The 12,690-nt window shown below is 50.2% G+C and overlaps 1 non-coding gene across 1 annotated transcript; it reads left to right on the top strand.

The window, feature by feature from the left end:
- The first annotated feature begins 12,435 nt into the window (after positions 1 to 12,435).
- On the top strand, positions 12,436 to 12,506 carry TRNAG-CCC. Its single transcript has one exon. It is a non-coding gene; the product is annotated as a tRNA-Gly (tRNA).
- Positions 12,507 to 12,690: the final 184 nt, after the last annotated feature.

The following is a 12,690-nucleotide window of genomic DNA, read 5'->3' as shown; positions in this document are numbered from 1 at the left end:
TTCCCCTAGGCCTGACGGAGCATACAGCTGGGGTGACATGCAACGTCTGGAGTCCTCCAGCCCCATCGCTCCTGCCCCTTGGGCTCACATGCTCAGTGCAGCTCATGGCCAGGAAGGTCAAGAGCTGGGTGAAAGACACTTGGATTCACTCGACAGGCTCAGGGGTGGAGGGATGAACTCGGGAGCGGTGTCTGACGCCAGCAAGGGCAGTGAGGCACTGTAAGATAGCGTGTACTGCTGGGGAGGATCAAGGTCTCTGTATTAAACACATTCAGTGTCCTTCTAACTGAGCTTCTCTTACTAATGCTCCCAGACCGGGTAGGGAGGATGTTCTAGTGCATAAAGAAAAGGAGTACTTGTGGCACCTTAGAGACTAACAAATTTATTAGAGCATAAGCTTTCGTGAGCTACAGCTCACTTCATCGGATGCATCTGGTGGAAAAAACAGAGGGGAGATTGATATACACACCTATATACATTGTGTATATCAATCTCCCCTCTGTTTTTTCCACCAAATGCATCCGATGAAGTGAGCTGTAGCTCACGAAAGCTTATGCTCTAATAAATTTGTTAGTCTCTAAGGTGCCACAAGTACTCCTTTTCTTTTTGCGAATACAGACTAACATGGCTGCTACTCTGAAACCTGTCTACTGCATAAGACGTTGACCTGGGAGAGCTGGGTTCAGCTCCCTGCTGTGCCATACCCAGTACTGGGTTTACAATGACTCTGGGCCCAGGCTCCAAAGGGTCCCCATCTTGGCCCGCTCTCAGGTCAGAGGGTGGGGCGGGGGGCTGGGAGCACCCCCACAACCCCGCCCCCAGCCCCATACCCTCACTCCTGCACCCCCCATATCCCCACCCCCACCTTGAGCACCAAACGGGAGCTCCTGCACCCTCCCTATATTCCCACCTGCACCCCTCGCACCAAACAGGAACTGCCTCAGGTAAGCGCTCCACACCCGAACCTGCCCGAGCCCTGAGCCCCCTCCTGCATCCTACCTCCTGCCCAGACCCTGCACCCCAACCCCCAGCCCGCTCCTGCACCCTAACTCCCTCCCAGACCCTGCACCCCAGCCCTGGCTCCTGCACCCCCCCACATGCCCCCCAGCCCCCTGCCCTCCCTGACTCCTGCACCCCCCCCACCTGCACTCCCCGCCCCACATTCCCACCTGCACCCCTCACACCAAATGGGAGCTGCCCAGGTAAGCACTCCATGCCCCAACCTCCTGCCCCAACCCTGAGCCCCCTCCCTCACCCGAAGTCCTGGCCAGGCCCCGCACCCCAATGTTTTTTTACATATTTCTTATCCAAAGCGCTTTACAATCATTAGCTAATGGTAGACACAATATTGGGAAAGATCACTAAGTGGTCCGCTGAGACCCCCAGCAATTTTCAAGTGGTCTGTAGAAAAATAAATTAGCCTACTAAAACAATCAAGGTACCGCACTTTATTTTCATTTACTTGCTATGACTTATAGGAGGAGGAGGAAGAAAAAAAGCATGAAAAACAGGGGTGGGGAGCAGATAAGAGAGAATGTTCTTTTTCTTGGCTGGGTCCTGAGGAGGGGCCCCAAAGAGGGGCCCCAAAAATGAAGCTGAGCACAGGGCCTCACTAACTCTAAATCTGCCACTAGGGCTGACCCCTCCCCCACAGCTCCCCACACTGCAGCCAGGGTCTGACCCCCCCCCCCCGAGCTCCGCATGCCGCTGCCAGGACAGGGGCTGACCCCTCCCTCACCCCTCCCTACACTACTGCCAGAATCTGGGGCTCACACCCTCCGCACACTGCTGTCAGGGTCTGGGGCTGGTGAGTGTGGCCAGGGGGCAGGATGTGAGGCAGTGGGTCTCTGGAGGTGTGTGGGGGGGCTGCTGGCCAGTGCAGGGTCTCTTTGAGTTCGGTGGGGGAGGTGTGTGTGTTGGGATGCTGGACAGTGGGGGGGTCTGAGTGGGGTGCTGTGTAGTTGTGGCAATAGGCTGTGGGGAAGTGCATTGGGAAGTAGTGGTGTGGCTGTGTATGGGGGGGTGCTGGGCTGGGGTGGTGGTGTGCAGGCCACTGTGCATTTGTGGTGGAGGGTCTGTGTGGGGGCTGCTGGGCATAGCAGTTCCAGGAGACGCTGGGAATAGGAAGTCAGGGGCTGTGTGGCATGATATGGGCCCACCCCTGAGGGGAAGGGGCACACTGGCAGCACAGGGCTGGGCGGGCCAGTGTGTGTCTGGCAATTGCCAGTTTGTATACAGTGCCCTTGCGCTGGGCTGGGTGGAGCGGGGCTGGCCCCACCATGCTTTGCCCCTGGCTGGCCCTGTGCTCTGGGGACTGACCTCCCCACGCCATACTCCCCCATGGGGGCCCACAAATATGTTTGGCACCGGGCCCATAAAAGGTTAATCCGGCCCTGGACATGCCCATAGACAAACTGGATGACTTGGGGCAAGTCTCCTAGGCCCAAAGTCTCAAAGGTATCTAGGCATTAAAATCAATGGGAGTTAAATGCCTAAATAAACTCTAAGGATCTGAGTGTTGGTCTATCTGTGGCTCACTGCCCTATCACCCTCACAGGTGTTGCCCAGCTAAAATCCACTAATGAGTGTGAGGTGCCCAGACCCTACAGCAAAGAGGCCAGGTAAGTACATAGCTACGGACAAACTGGAGTATCTGGGTAGGGGCTGGAGGCAGGGTGGAGTTGGACAAAACTCCCTACAAATCTTGCTCCATCAGGCTGTCGCGGCAGGGAGAAGATGCAAGCAGGCTGACTCCATTTGTTTTTTGGGGAGGGAGGTGGTGAGTTTTCATCCATCTTGTTAGGAATTGTTGGTTTAATTTGATGCTCGGACACCCAGTGCCTCTCCAACACACCACAAGAGTGGGTAAGAAACAGCCCTACACTGATGACTAAAATAGACAGTACCCATTGCTCTGTGTGTGTTTAGATGGTACATTGCCAACTGTTGCAAAGTACAGAAAGTAGCCGCTTACCACATCACACCCAGCACTCAATCCCCATTGGGGCGGTGGGGCGGGGGGGAGGGCGAGCTTTGTCCAGGGTTGTCTTTGGAGGTCCCAGGCTAGTCCATAATGCAAAGGGATCAATAAAGAAGAATGAGAAGTTGGCACCAGGGCATATGAAATACAATCATCTTAGGAACATGGCTCAGTGAGAGCTCAGTGTGTTCTCTTGAGCCAGACGCCAAGAAGAAGGCCAGGAAGAGGCCAGAGACTGCTGGGGATTACAAACCTTCCCCACCAGAAATGCACCAAGGAGACATCAGACCGGATCGATGATATAACAGAGCTGGCAAAGTGAGAGTGGAACACCAAAGAGTGAGTCTGTGGCCATGATCCTGTGTATTCTACATCTCTGCTCTTTCAGGCCACGCCCCGCTCTGCACTGTAATGGAAGCTGAACACATTTGGCATTTCCCAGGAGGCACTCTGCTCCCGCAGAGGCAGGCCCTAACATGACACAGAGTTAAAAACATCTCTGCTGATTTTCCTCACTAAGAGCACTGTGACATACTATACCTTGGGGGAGCATCTTGTAACCCCCATATTCCTCATTTATATATAATTGTGATATTGCATATAAAGCAGGCCATGTGAGGTATCAGGGGAAGGTTATGATCTGCTGACAGTAATTTTTCTATCTAAATATGTATATCATTAATGCCTATGACGTTATGAGAATAGGGTTGTATGGTTTCATTAAAATATTCTGTGGGTTTCGGAGCCGCCCAGATACTAGCTCTCCAGAAACAATGACAAGGGAGGTAATCAACACCCAGCTGGGTGCTGAACAGCAGACATCACCAGTCATTGTCCATTAAGGGAGCTACAATTCAATAACTCACCTGCATAATGCCACTCCAGGGGAATTGCTCAACCTTCCCAGGGACTCAGCAATGCCCCCCCAGACATGCCTGGACTTGTGTTCTCCAAGCACATGGACTGAGGGTATAAAACAGAATACAGGGGGCCCATGCTTTGCCTTTCTCCTTCCCCAATCTATGCTGCAAGCAACAAAGACACTCAGAAGAAGACTGAAAACTCCAACAGAGGAGATGGGCCCAGGTTCAAGGGAAAAACCTGTATATTAAGGACTGCAAATATCCAGTGGGGTGAGAAAAACTGCTTAATAGATGTTGCCCAGTTTTATAGGGTTGAGAGTTTAAACTGCGTGCCTATTTTTTATTTTCTTTTGGTAACTACCCTGACTTTTTGCCTGTGACTTATAATCTCTTAAAATCTATCTTTTGTAGTCAATACATTTTTTTAACTGTTTACCTTTACCAGTGAGTTTGTATGAAGCATGTGGTAAATCTGCTCAGATTTGCAAAGGTTGGGGTATATCCACTTTCCATTGGTGAAGTGATGAACCAATTTATACATTTGCACTGCTCATCTAGAGCATATTCCGAGGTACAGTTCTGGGAGCTTGGGGAATCTGGCTGCTGCCTTTCCCAGTGTGATTCATGAGTGGCTCTGGGAGCATTCACACAATCTAGCTGGGTGAGGGGCTCCACATGCTGTTGTGCTAAGTGATCACAGGGCCTGGAGAGGTTTGCTGCTTGTCACTAGCAAAGCATTGTGAGAGACAGCCCAAGACAGTACAGCGGTCCCACAGTCCCAGTCTGCACCCCGGGAACCCCATCACAGGCACAGTACTGCACCCAGCCAGTGGGAGCCCTGGCTGTGAGAAGTCAGTGCAAGCAGATTTGGGGCCCATATAGAGTTAGGGATTGTAGGTTCCCTTGCCACAGCTGCTGATAGCAATGCCACCAAGGTATAATGTTCCTACCAGCCCTGCTCAGCTCTAGGGGTCAGTAATGGCATCACATGTTGCCAGGGCTTGACAGATATGACAGATAGGGGAAGGTGGAACTGAGGGGTAAAGCGGCAGACTGAAATCCAGAACTCCTGGGTTCTCTTCCTGCCACTGACTCCCAAACTGATCTTTAGCAAATCACTTAATTCATCTGTGCCTCAGTTTCCCCAGAAAAGCATGCCTCTTTGGTAAGCTGTTCTGAGCTCCTTGCAGGGAGGAGCTGTGCAAGGCCCTCCGTCTTAACCATTAAACAGTTACTTTTAACAGCTGGACCGCTAGTGTGCTCAGGCCATAGTCCACCATGCTGTCTCCTGCTTTCCTTGTGTCTCCCACATTTGTCTGTGCTCATCCGGGGGCTCAGCTTTCTGTGTGTCCTGGGTGTGCATAGCACCTAGCACAATGGGGTCCCAGACCAATGCAAATCATAAACAATAAAGTATGCCTGCTCTCATCCTTTTAAAGCCTTCCTGTTTGTCCCTTACTCACTGGGGACTTTCTGCCTTTTTTTGCTAAAAGCATTAAAAAAGGAAATCCACAGCACAGAATCTATTTAAAAAAAATTATTATGATTATTTGCACGAAATGTTCCAAAGTGCACTAGCTGCTGTCATCGCCACAGTGAGATTCCCCTGCCTCTGGGCCAGAGGTGACACGTGTTTGCTGAGGAAGGCTCCTCAAGGGAGTCAGGAGGGTTCTGTCTATTTGCTTAGGAGCTGTAGCTTTCCATACTGCACCCATTGCAGCTAAAAACCTGGCTGGTGTCTCGCGTCCGGAACAAAGTTATACCAGTTCAAATGAGGTTTCACTTAACTGTGCAGTGCCTGTTCATCACTGTGTAATTCCACTGGCTTCAGTGGAGCGATACCAGGGATACTGGCTCTGTGTCTGTAGGAAAGGCCCAGTCCTGCACCCATTGAGCCAGATGATTTGTCATTGGCGTGCCCCCGTGCAGTGACGTACACCAGTGGGTGTGAAATGCTCCTTCTCCACAGGATTACATTTTGGTTGTGGTGGCTCCCACAAAGTGCCAGGTGCTTTCCAGACAGGAATGGGTGATCACTGCTTCAGCGTAATGACAAATAGGGAGATGGAGGTCAGGAAAACAAAACAACAAAGAGGTAATTTTTTTATACATATCAGTGAGATTCCTGGTAGGCAGCAAGCACTGCAAAAGGGAGTCTGGCTTAAACATTGCCAGCGTGGCGGCCTGGCAGGTGAGCCCAGGAAGGTGAGACCAGGCAAGGAGATGATGGTTGTGTGAGAGACTGACATGATCAGGAATAGAGATAATAGGCAATAATAATATGCAATAGTTCTGTAATATCCTGGGACCAACACAGCTACAACTACACTGCATACAAGATCAGCAATGTGGATGGAGAGAGGGACAACCAGAGAGGATAATGGGAGGGGCAGAGCTATGGATAGCCTGGAAGGAGGTGATAAATAGTTTACATTTGAGGGGACAGCAGGTGGAGCCTCAGGGAGGGGAGTGACTTGATCACATTCATGGGCTGGGAGCAAGAAGGCACAGAGGCAATTTCCCAAGAGACTGGGGTTGCTGCAGAAATGTTGGCAGAGCAGGGTGTGGCCTGAAAGGAGCAGAGAAGGAGATTGGAATCACTGCACAACACAAGTGTCTTTTCCAAATTCCTGGTACAATTGACAGTACTGGTACGATCCACAATGACAGCTTTGGCCGCATGTGAGATGACATGGCCGGAGGCATGTGCACGCTCACACCATGGCTGTTCATATGGGGAGAGTTACACACTGCCGACACAGTGTAATGGCAATGAGAGGATCAGAACCCCCTAACTGTGTAACACATCCGCACCCCCTCCTTGAAACCAGACCCATTCAATGTCACACCATCTCCTGCTGGCTCAGACAGGTGCAAATTGCCTGGCCTGATGTGCAGCTGGTGGGAACCTTCATGTTTGGAAGCAATGGCATAGGTAGAAAAAGTGGCTGGAGGAGGGTCTGATCCAATGACCCCCTTCCTCCAAGGTGTTAGGCTGCATCTGCCCACAGAGATCCTAGATGCAGACATCAGCAAAACGTTAGCAGAGAAATGTTGACTCTGCAGATTCAGTGCAAAGCCGACTGTGGCCCCCAAATTTAGTTACCATATTTCAAATTCCCAAATAGAGGACACTGCCGGGGGGAGGGGGAGCTGAAGAGGGTGTGGGGGGTAAAGTTTCTATGGTAATACCAAACCATGCCACCTTTACTTCTGCCCTGTTACAGAGTGGCAGCTCTGCCTTCAGAGCTGGGCACCCAGCCACCAGCTGCCACTTTCTGGCCACCCAGCTCTGAAGGCAAAGGAAAAGGACGAGCAAGGAAAAATCATGGACATTTGTTTGTATTTCAAAAATCTGCCCGGATGGAGATTGGAGGACCCAAAACCAGGCCATGTTGGGGAAAACCGGGACGAAGGATAACCCTACCCAAACCGCCCCATCATGGACTGAGAGAGCAGCAGGCTGCGGCCTAGTAATTACAGGCGTTGAGCTTCCAATGTGCTCGACCCCCGGCTCTGCCCCAGACCTCGCTGCTACTCCACCCCTCCCCCAAAACCCCACCCCATCTCTTCCCACCCCCACCCGACCCCACTCCCATGCTACCCCGTTCCACCCCCTACCCCGAGTGTGCCGTGTCCTCGTTCCTTTCCTCTCCCCCAAGCCTCCTGCATGCCGTGAAACAGCTGATCGGGGAGGAAGGGGGAGGTACTGATCTGTGGGACCCACTGGTGGGAGGCACTGGGGGGTGGGGGACAGCTGATGGGGGGCTGGCGCTTTTTTCCCCATGGGTGCTTCAGCCCCAGAGCACCAATGGAGTCAGCGCCTATGCTAGTAGTGGTGGGAGCATCAGGAAGCCAGGCAGCTTTTTGGCTCCAAGCTCTGCTGAGCCATTCTCCTGGGCCCTGACAGGATCAGTGTTAGGGAGTAGCAAGCCGGGCAGTTGTCCAGGGCCCCATGCCACAGTGGGGCCCCACAAAGCTAAGTTGCTTGGGCTTCAGGCCTGGGTGGGGGACTCAGGCTTCGCTTTTCTGCCCTGAGCCCCAACGAGTTTAATGCTGGCCCTGGGCCCTGAGCTTGGGCTGGTTTGATTTACTTGTGCCTCAGTTGATGAGCACAAACCACCAGCTGCTGTATCTGAGCCAAGCCAGGCACCTCATGCTGCATGTGGGCTAAACTCCCCAGCTAGGGTTGCCAGCCCTCCAGGATCATCCTGGAGTCCCCAGGAATTAAACATTAATCTTTAATTAAAGGTTATGCCATGTGATGAAACCTCCAGGAATATGTCCAACCAAAAGTGGCAACCCAATCCCCATGTAGGAAGGAGATGGCAGTGGGGCACAGATGTTTGCAACGGACAGGAGCATAGCAGCACCGTTAGCTTGGTGGCATCTTAACACCCTGTGCCACGAGAGAACAAGATCCATCTGGCTTTATGCCTTTCAGGAGCTGTGACAACCTCAGCTCCTAAGGGAGGGTGATGGTCACCCAAGCCACTTGTGGGATCAGGCTTTGCCTCAAAGGAGGAGGATGGGAGAAAACTTGCCACTCAGCTGTAGGATCCAGACCAAAAGTGAGCATCAGTTCTATGGAGAGTGGGGGATCTAGATAGGAGGAGGCACCTGAAACATACACTTGGCAGAGTGGTGGGAAGGGCCAACAATTTTGTCCCAGCATTAAAAAAATTCTCTGCGCCCCAAGAAGCATGAAATGCTGACCCGCCACTCCCTGAAGCAAAACTCTCCCCTGCTTCAAGGGGCCAGATTCACCGCCCCTCTGCCCTTTGTGCTGTGATTGATACCAGGGCAAAGTCCTCTCCTTGCAGTGGGAGTTAGGATTTCAGCTGTCCCCTCTAGAGTTGTGAAAGTTGGCGGGGTGAGAAAAAACTTGGGAAAAAAATGTTTTTCCCCCTGAGGTCATATATGGAAAAACTGGAAATTTGGGGGGAAATTGAAAAGAAACTTTTATGTGAAATATTTTCTCTTAGAATTATCAATGAAAGAGGAAGGCAAAACTTGTGCTATGCTGGCATTTCCGAGAATACATTAGCAACTGTGACAGGTTTCAGAGTAAAAAGAAAAGGAGTACGTGTGGCACCTTAGAGACTAACAAATTTATTAGAGCATAAGCTTTCGTGAGCTACAGCTCACTTCATCGGATGCATTTGGTGGAAAAAGCAGAGGAGAGATTTATATACACACACACACACACAGAGAACATGAAACAATGGGTTTATCATACACACTGTAAGGAGAGTGATCACTTAAGATGAGCCATCACCAGCAGCAGGGGGGGGAAGGAGGAAAACCTTTCATGGTGACAAGCAGGTAGGCTAATTCCAGCAGTTAACAAGAATATCAGAGGAACAGTGGGGGGTGGGGTGGGAGGGAGAAATACCATGGGGAAATAGTTTTACTTTGTGTAATGAATGTGTCATTACACAAAGTAAAACTATTTCCCCATGGTATTTCTCCCTCCCACCCCACCCCCCACTGTTCCTCTGATATTCTTGTTAACTGCTGGAATTAGCCTACCTGCTTGTCACCATGAAAGGTTTTCCTCCTTCCCCCCCCTGCTGCTGGTGATGGCTCATCTTAAGTGATCACTCTCCTTACAGTGTGTATGATAAACCCATTGTTTCATGTTCTCTGTGTGTGTGTGTGTGTATATAAATCTCTCCTCTGCTTTTTCCACCAAATGCATCCGATGAAGTGAGCTGTAGCTCACGAAAGCTTATGCTCTAATAAATTTGTTAGTCTCTAAGGTGCCACACGTACTCCTTTTCTTTTTGCGAATACAGACTAACACGGCTGCTACTCTGAAACCTGAGGTTTCAGAGTAGCAGCTGTGTTAGTCTGTATCTGCAAAAAGAAAAGGAGGACTTGTGGCAGTCTCTAAGGTCCTTTCCTATTAGCAACTGGGTAAGTTATATTATACTGACAGGTTTCAGAGTAGCAGCCGTGTTAGTCTGTATTCACAAAAAGAAAAGGAGTACTTGTGGCACCTTAGAGACTAACAAATTTATTTGAGCATAAGATTTCGTGAGAGCTGTAGCTCACGAAAGCTTATGCTCAAATAAATTTGTTAGTCTCTAAGGTGCCACAAGTACTCCTTTTCTTTTTATATTATACTGTTCATAGGATGGCTGATTTTATCTACAGTTATGACACATACCGTCTATGTGACGATAATGCACTGTTAAAGAGTCTAGTGGTGTTGTAAGGTGTCACTCTCTGAGAGTGAGACTTCAACAGAATGGTCCCTGCCACTTGGGAGCAGCCTGGATCTTTAAATACCTGGTGCTGCTTTTAGAGCAGGAACAATTCTTAAACAGTGCAACCATTTGTGCTAGGAATCAAACCGCAGCCCAGCTCTCCCTAGGAACAACACACCCTGGTTCAACAATATTCTCATCAAAGCTGTTGTCAGGATCAATGGCCCTGCAAGCCATTATATTTCACTCCAAGGTCAGGACAGATAAACATCCTGCTCATGGGAGACATGCAGCATGCTGCAGAGGCAGAGGTTTGAAAGGTCAGGGTGGCCACACAGCGGGTGTGTTAGAAGAGAGAATCCAACCTTTTCCACTTGGCCACACACCTAGACCCTCCAGGGGGGAATCCGTACTGAATATCAGATGCTATAGAGTGGTGTTTCTCAAACCTTCGTGACTGGTGACTCCTTTCACATAGCAAGCTTCTAAGTGCAACCCCACCTTGTAAATTAAAAAAACTTTTTTATATATTTAACCCCATTATAAATGCTGGGAGCAAAGCGGGGTTTGGGGTGGAGGCTGACAGCTCACAACCCCACTCCACTCCAAACCCCACTTTGCTTCCAGCATTTATAATGGGGTTAAATATATTAAAAAGTGTTTTTAATTTATAAGGTAGGGTTGCACTTAGAGGCTTGCTATGAGAAAGGGGTCCCAACCCCCAGTTTGAGAACTCCTGCTACAGAGATCTGCTCCTTGACAGCCTTTCTATTGACTCCAGTGGGTTTTACATTGGGCTCTCCCTGCTTAGGTTAGCTAGACCCTATTGCCAGGCCATAATGCAAGCTAAACTCCAGCCAGCACACCTTTCACACATTGCTCCCAGGACATGGTCTGCAGTGACGCCAGATGCCCATTATGGGGATCACTTTACTATTCCAGTTTATTATGCTGGGCTGTTAAAAAGCATATGTCATGTTTTCCAGCCATCTCTGTAGATCCGGAGACACCCTCCCAAAAGCTGTAGCCCTGCCAGTGCCACTCTTGCAAGGGTCAACCCCTCATGCATGCCACCAGAGAGCATTCTGGGTAAAAAAAAAAATCACTTCTCCCAGAATGCACTCTGCTCTGCCCAAGTGCCTGCTACAGCACTACAAAAGCAAAGGAGAAACTGAGCTAAGGAGAGGTTTGCATCCTCTCTCATCCCCTCTGTCTAATCTACCCGTTTGTCTGCACATTATCGATGCCATGGTATTGTTGTTCCTTTGGGCCACAATGTTAGCCAGTATTGAGGGCCTTGCAGGCTTGTTTCCATTACAGTTAGCGTGAGAAATTGATGACACAAGGCAGGTATAATTTTGATGGACTCTTGTTTATTTACAAAGAATGTCCACAACATCCTGTTTCCCTGAACGCAGTAGAAACAAAATGCAGCAGGCAGTTTCTTTGTCCAGAAATCTCCAGGTCTGCCCCTCCAGCGAGCCCTGTGTCCAAGAAGCCCTCTGCTTCTTCTCAGAGTCACACTCAAAACTGCTTCTCCTGGCTTTTGGCATCCAACGCTCACAGCCTGCAACCCCTGTTAATCTACCTGGGTTAGCTCTGGCCTGCCATGAGGCTTAGCGCCAAGGGTGGCTGCCCCCAAAGTCTGCAGCTATCTTTACTATATAACAGGACTTGATTGTTCCTTCAGTTCCACCTTAAATTGTTCATTCTAAGTGACATTGCATTTTTTCCCCCTGAACATTAAAAGTTTGGTGAAACTTTTGGTAAATGCTCTGCTAGTCATCTAGAATTCCTTCTCCTGCAGCACTGGATGGTTACTGCCCTCCACTCCAGAGATGGCTGCATTTTATGGGCAGACTTTCTGCATAGCATAGTCTATAAAGCACTTTGGGATCCTGCAGGATGAATGGCACTGTAGAAATGTAAGATATATTATCAATCATGTTATTCTTCTATTAATCACTAATTATTATTGATTGTATTTGCATTTAAGCACATGAAATATTTGTTTAAAATGGGGCTTTTCCCCTGTGCAAGGCATTTGAACTGGGGGGAGGCAGTGACTCTAGAGCTAGTGTGGTGGCTTAAAGACCGCCGCGAGATTCAAATCTAAAGAGCTGCAAAATGCGGCTAGTGGCAGAACTGCACAAGGGCAGGCGAGCAGCGGCTGCAAGCGGGTAAATACCTGTGCAAGCCACCTCAGCGCCGGGGTGTAACAGGGAGCCCTCTTGCGTCTGTATTGTCCTACAGCAGCAAGGGCCGTGGCCATCCCGCTGTTAATCCCCGAGAGCCCTACAAAACAATACTGTGGTTAGCCCATAGACGGAGCTGCACGGCGTAGTATGATAGGATCGGCCGGGGACGGCCTCTGCAAGTCGCGCCGCTGGTGTAGTGGTATCATGCAAGATTCCCATTCTTGCGACCCGGGTTCGATTCCCGGGCGGCGCAGAAAGCTTTTTTTTTTTTCTTCTCGGAAGCCCCTCCCCCGCCCGTCCCCGCCCTCCCCCTCAGTGTCTCCGGGCTGTCTGGACTCCCTCTCATCGGCGGCACCATCAGAGCCCCTCTTTAACCTGGTCCCCCTCTGAGCCCCCCTTTTATTTGCCTGTCCCCCTGGTGCCTCCCCGTGTTACTC

Source organism: Dermochelys coriacea, chromosome 10 (assembly GCF_009764565.3).
Source record: "Dermochelys coriacea isolate rDerCor1 chromosome 10, rDerCor1.pri.v4, whole genome shotgun sequence".
In the NCBI taxonomy this organism is placed as follows: domain Eukaryota; kingdom Metazoa; phylum Chordata; order Testudines; family Dermochelyidae; genus Dermochelys; species Dermochelys coriacea.
Note: the sequence above shows the minus strand (reverse complement) of the source record. Positions and strands in the feature narration are given on the sequence as shown.